Genomic DNA, 7,021 nt, shown 5'->3' with positions numbered 1-7,021 from the left:
TTCCATCGACAAATCCCATGAAAAGACCAAAATCAGTTAGATGTTAGTTCATCTCTCAACACTTTTCTTTACCTTCTCAGGATTTACATTTTTCAAGATTGGTGTCACAAATACAGTAGGAACCAAAAGTCTGAGTTTAAAATAAATAAATAAATAAACAATGACTTATTGCAAACGTTGCTCAAAGAGGAGTACGTTGTAGATTTGTTGGACACCATTTTGGCCACTGATTTATACATATTTGGTGCTGTAGTACTTTAGGGTGTTTGTATTGTATTCATATTTTCATATTGTATTCATATATTCGTATTTATGGTGTGGACTGTGTTTTGGATTGAGTCAAAATAAACTACAGTGTTCATTTTCATGGTAATGAAGACACATCATCCAGTGCAATGTTGAGGCTCATTGATGTCATTTTAATAGTTTTTAGATAAAAAAAGGAACTCTATGCCATATGAGGCTTGGGATACACAGGCAATCATATTTAAAATAAATTATTTTCTGGTTCATTATTATACATTGACAAAAATAAAAATACAGAGTATCACCAGACACATCCTTTGAACATTCTTCAAAACATACGCAGACAAATGTGCGTACTCACAGCCCAACCAAGCTGAAAAAAAAGCTTTTCGTTCATCCGTATCATGAACTAAAAAGTGGTTTGTGGAAGCAGAAAATTGCTGTTTGTTGATTTCAGAGGAACACGAAAACTTTTCCATTTAATTTGAGTATATGAACTGAGCTCCTTGTTCTCAGCTTAACATCTACTAAATGCTTTGGCATGTGTGACATTGTTAGAGCTCCAACAATATCAGAGTCATACTTTCACTAATATTAATGAATTCTCTTATTTTCTTTTCCTGTTCTTTTTTTTTTTTTAGAAACTACATACTGTATCCACATTACACAACCACTGTGTTTAGGCTTTTTTTTTAAATGTAAAACAGTGAAGGTGCTTTTTGCTCACCATTTAAACAAATGAGCATCTGTGTGGGTGTGTTTCTTAGAAGAGATGCACAGCTTTATAAAGTGATGTACTGCAAAGATAGTTTACATTTCCCTGTCCACCTTGCCATCCCAGTCACAAGAGCGAGTCTTCATTGATTTGGTAAGTTTATCATAGATTTAAACTGCTTTAATACAATACCAGAGACTGTATTCAATTTGGTTAATTCCTGTCTAATGATTTTACTCAAATGTTATGAATTCAATGAAATAGATATTTAAATTGGAGAAAACTGAATGATTAAAATTGTTTTATTTCCTTGTGATGTCAGACTGGCTGGTATTTGTAATGAATATTGGGTATTTGTCATATTAAAATGCTACAAAAAATACATTTCATGACACTTTTATACTTGCTTTAATATATTGGGCCCTGTTTAGACTATTTAGACACACACATTCAGTGCAAATCTCTATGCACAACTGATATTTTGTTTCATGTATATGCAGCAGCGCAAATTGGACATGAGGCTGAGTGAAGGTGAATATAGATCAGCTCTCAGCCAGTCACATCACTGCTCTCATAGCTCTGAAATTGTTCTGCCAAACGTTATCACAACAGCTCAGTAAATGGAAAGCTTTTGTTAGGACTGTTATGGTATTTCAGAGGTCAATTTGCAAAGGTAATTTTTCTGTGAAAGAGTTAGAGGCAGAGTGTATGTGCAGAGATTCAACTAAAGAGCAGGATATGTGGTGTGAAAATGCAGAAGATCAAGGACAGTTTGGTAAGAGAGTATGATAAGGGAGAATGAGGTAACGAGCAAGCTGGGGTCGTGGAAAATAACAGACATTGATGTGTGTTTTGATTCCTGTAGCTCTGTCTATATTTGTATATAATGTTCACTTGGGTGTGTGGAAGTCAGTCTCCTTTATTCTGTACAGAATTAAAGAACTTCGATTTTTTATACACCAGTAAAATACAGTGAGAGGTAGGATCTGGGTATGATTATAGGTATGTAAAAGGCTGTCCACACTAAGAATGATAACTATAAAGATGATGATGTGAGTGTCCACACTTATGAACTATAATGTAGATAGGACCCGTAACTGCTGTATGTTGTACAAAAAAAAAAACCCAAAAAACCTGGCGGGTTCACTGGCGGGTGCTGATTCACTTTGTTGATCAGAATTACTTCAGACACTAGTTTGATACAGCAGCAGATGTTGAAGTGAGATATTCAAAAGCGCACAGATGAGCAGGTTTTATTGAGCACTGGCAGAGACACACAGTATGAGCACTGATGTGAAGCCTATAATATTCACTAACTTTGTTGTCCTCACGGCGTGAAAGAGTCATGTAGCCTATGCAGCCACTTCTCAGAGCAGAGGCTGCAGATTTATCAACATATCAGTCCTGCTGCCTTCAGATGCTGCAGGGATTTAATGAACTAAAGGTGAAGTTCAAGCTCAGGAAAATACCAAACAGTTGGTGTATTATGGTCCATTATGTATTTCATTTGCCATTCAAAGCAAATGCAAATTAACCTTCTCTGTCTTTTACTGTTTTCCTTCCATGTGTTGAGACAGTAAGAGGAGCACACTGTGTTCCACCATCAAGTCATGTGACCTGACTAGTGGTTCATTACCACAACTGTGATGTCCTGTCTTCAAATAAATGTCAAAATCTATCAAAGTCCAGAATAACCAGAGTAACTCAGGATCGCTTTTCAGTAAGTAGATAGTAAATGTTGTCACACCTGGAAATTGAGCACACCATCCATAATTTGAGTATTTGACTGCCAGTGTACAGAACAAAGAAAACAGAGTCATGCAGTTTGGTTATTTACATTTAGGAACCATGCTATTTATGAAAGTCACATGGGTATGAGCTTCTGCGTATCAGGTGTGTTCTCTCCTCCATTTTAAACTTTTTTTTTCTTGTATGTTACAGGCAATGGCACAGTTGATCTATCTACCACTGCTACTGCTGGGTATGTCACCTGCCTTGTTAGAACACATTAAGGGACAGTACACCCAAAATAACACCTACATCTAGTCGTATATAGCCTGCAGAGTTAGGTTTTACTTAAACTGATTTTGAGATATCTGACAGTTTAGTCACCACAGAAACAGAAGCCAATTGAATTTAGTTTGTGGTGCTCACTGAGAAAAGACATTTCAAATATGTGCGGTTTTCATTTACAGGTCTGTGGGTTATCCGAAGTAACAGAACACTGTAATTTAGCTGGCAGGCACTGTAATGGGGATTTCTCTCCTCCTTTATGTTTTTAATTTAATTTAAAAAGAAATTAGTGTGAATAATGACTGGAAAAAATGAGAAGGATAGAAGGATACGAGTTTAAATAAAGCATATTTTATTACATAACTTTACTTCTGTGTGTATTTATGTATCTACATGTTTTCCTCAATATATTAATTTCATTTGTAAATAAGAACAGAAAAAATAGAAACAAATACAGAAGTACAAACTGAACTTCTGATGTGATCTTCTGCGTTACAGCAACAATCCAGCTGCTCATGGTTTCAGCAAAAGTAGAAAAATGTCTGGGAAAAAGACTCGAATATGGTCTGACTACAAATTGCGAAGACCATGATTGGATCACTAAATTCAGTTGCACAGCTGGGCGATGGAATTGGAAGCTGATATGTTGTGAGGCCGAGAAAGTCAAAGTCAAATTCGTGGCCCTGCCCAGAATCAGCTGTGAGCCAAAAGACATGGACAGCAACGACCGTCATACCAAGTACTACTATCATAACAAGAGTAATGTTATAAATCTAAAGAAAGTAAAAGGTAAGCACTACAAATCTGAGAGAGATACACGATTGCTTTTTACGATTGTTTGAAATTAAATATGAGCAGTTACAGTAAATGCCTGTTGCATATTTGCCAACAGAAAATGAGTCAGCACATACATCAATGTTTCAATATGCATCTGCATTTCCACTTTAACCGATTCTGTGTTTTGTTTTTTTGTTCAATGTTTCCATTTATAAGGGCCTATAAAGATATGTCGCCGTGATAATACATTTTTCCTGATCAGAGCATCCAAACACACGTGTGATAGATGTGGAAACAAGTGCTCCGATGTCAACACTGGAAATGGGTAAACAGGTCTTTTGTGTAGCCTACAAGTTGCCGTGTTGATATTTGAATTTGTTGACAGTCGTAGGGGCCAGCATGTTTGTGTCACACATTTCAAAGGCTTTTCATTCAAATTTTGTTTTTCCACAGAGACACATTTCATCAAAACATAAAAATACATTTGCAACCATCAAATGACAGGACAGTGAACATAAAAGTTGAAATAAGCAAAATTGTGAAAAATTACTCCATCAATTGTACCAGTGGCAATACAGGCAAGTACTTTTATTTGACACAATATAACCGTCCTTCAGTTGTTATAATAGCAGAGTTAACGATGTATTCACCTTATAATAATAGTTCACCTTCAAAACTATAAGTTCATTGAAAACTTAATATTCTATGACCTTCAGGCTAATTAAATTCTTCAATCCATGGAGAAAAATGACAAATACAATAACACATTTTTTTTTATTATAACCCAGATTATTTCTATCCAAAATAGAAATTATGCTAATTCACCTCATACATACTTAAATATTGTTCAAATTCATTCCAAAGCATACTCCTTTAATAATATCTATACAACTCACTCACATTGAATGTCACTGTGAGTTACTGGTCTTCTTATGAAGTGACAAAGGATGTGGGATGTGTTTGTTTGTGTTATAACATGCACTAACTTCAAATCTCACCTTGATTTTGTAATTTCCGTTGACGTGGTGCAGCTCTGCAATTCTACTCAGAGCCTAAAAGCTGGATTGAAGCCCTGAAGACCTGCCGTGGAAATCAATCTGAACTGGTTCACATCACCAACCAGAGTGTGTGGTATGATGTGAATTCTCTCCTGAAGAAGGAAGATAAGACAGTCCTGAATAACGGGGTGTGGATCGGCCTGGAGAGGTCCATCTTTGGCTGCAACCCCAAATGGATGTGGACGTCAAGGGAAGATGTTAACTGCTATTACTCGTTTGAAGGCTTCCCTGTCGACCCCCTTAACCACCACTGCGGAAAGGTCATGTGGAGTGAAACGACCCATAACTACATTTGGCTGGATGAGGACTGCTTTAAGGAGTTACCTTTCATCTGCCAGCGTAAGCTGTTGTTTTGTTCAAGGCCAAAATTATTTTATTAATATCCAGGCTTGAATGAAAGTCTTGACATAATATCAATAATGCGACTAAAAGTTTTCACCAGGTCACGGCAGAAATGTACTTTTAACTGTATGTTCTGTTTCTTTTATTTTTACAGGTAAGACATAAACACTGTATACTGGAGGACTGCCAACTACAAGAGTCATATTCAAATTCTTCCCCATCTTCTCCCTTTGATATGGCTTATATTTGAATAGATCATAGATTGTTGCATATGCTGTTTGCTGTATGCTTTACCCTTTCTATTAACTTTCTTTCTCTGTAATATGTAGGTACTGTGAGTGATGTAATGCAATCATTTATCCAATAAAAACTATATCGGTTTTGGTCAATAATGGTTCACCTCGTCTTCCTCTTCTATTGTTTCTTACATGTTTACTAATGGAAAAAATGAACAATATATCCACACCATTAAAAATAAAAGGCCCAGGATGATCACCCTATTCCACCTCAACGATTGTGGGTGTTAATCTGAAATTGTTCTGATATTTCAGGGGAGATTATGTGAGAGTCACTCAGTAAATGTATCTCTCTTGGATAAGCACACAGACACACATACATGCAATCACACAAGCACATACACACACAAAGTCACACAAGCACATACACACACACACATACATGTTTTTACTACCCTGTGGGGACCCCTGACCTTTCTGAATGGTCTAGAGACATAATTCTAACTGCTAAATTCATCAAAAAATGTTGTGAACACAAAAATGAATTGAAATAACATAAACTCTCACTTAAATTTTAAACCTGAATTTTGCCCACCTGTACTGCTAACGTCTGTTAGCATACAATTGACATCACTGTGAGCCACAGCACAATTCATGACAAACATTTAAACTAGACAGGGAGTTCCGGCCCTCTGAAATGAGGCCAACGCGGAAGTAATTTAGAACTGCATTCTATGAAAAGGCCATCAGGGGGCGACCGTTTTGTGTTCAAAAGGACTTCCGTATCTATACAAGTTAATGGAGAATTCACCAACTTCTCACTTGATTTCTAACCTCAGTAAACCATAAACACATTTTCAAAATGTGTTTATGGTCTCAATCGCTAGTTTAAAGCCTTCTTCAATGAAGTATGATGTTCATTTGTGAAATTTTGGCCTCCCTGATTTTATATTTGACAATGAAGCAGGGTATGAATTAGGGCGTGGCTATGTCGTGATTGACAGGTTGATTGATTCACAGGTTCAGGACGGTGGACAGATAGACTATATGAAAATAGCCGTGAACTTGTTTCACACCGACAGTTTTCTCCAGAGTTTTGTGGTTATAGTTAGTCGTAACAGTTAACTTGGTTAGCATCACCAGGTTGCAGATCCACAGACACGCACACACACACACACAATATGCATTGAAGGACAAGCCTGGCTCTATTTTCCATCGACAAATCCCATGAAAAGACCAAAATCAGTTAGATGTTAGTTCATCTCTCAACACTTTTCTTTACCTTCTCAGGATTTACATTTTTCAAGATTGGTGTCACAAATACAGTAGGAACCAAAAGTCTGAGTTTAAAATAAATAAATAAACAATGACTTATTGCAAACGTTGCTCAAAGAGGAGTATGTTGTAGATTTGTTGGACACCATTTTGGCCACTGATTTATACATATTTGGTGCTGTAGTACTTTAGGGTGTTTGTATTGTATTCATATTTTCATCGTATTTATGGTGTGGACGGTGTTTTGGATTGAGTCAAAATAAACGACAATGTTCATTTTCATGGTAATGAAGACACATCATCCAGTGCAATGTTGAGGCTCATTGATTTTAATAGTCTTTAGATAAAAAAAGGAACTC

Source organism: Scomber scombrus, chromosome 5 (genome assembly GCF_963691925.1).
Source record: "Scomber scombrus chromosome 5, fScoSco1.1, whole genome shotgun sequence".
In the NCBI taxonomy this organism is placed as follows: Eukaryota; Metazoa; Chordata; class Actinopteri; order Scombriformes; family Scombridae; genus Scomber; species Scomber scombrus.
This window is presented reverse-complemented; position numbering follows the sequence as displayed.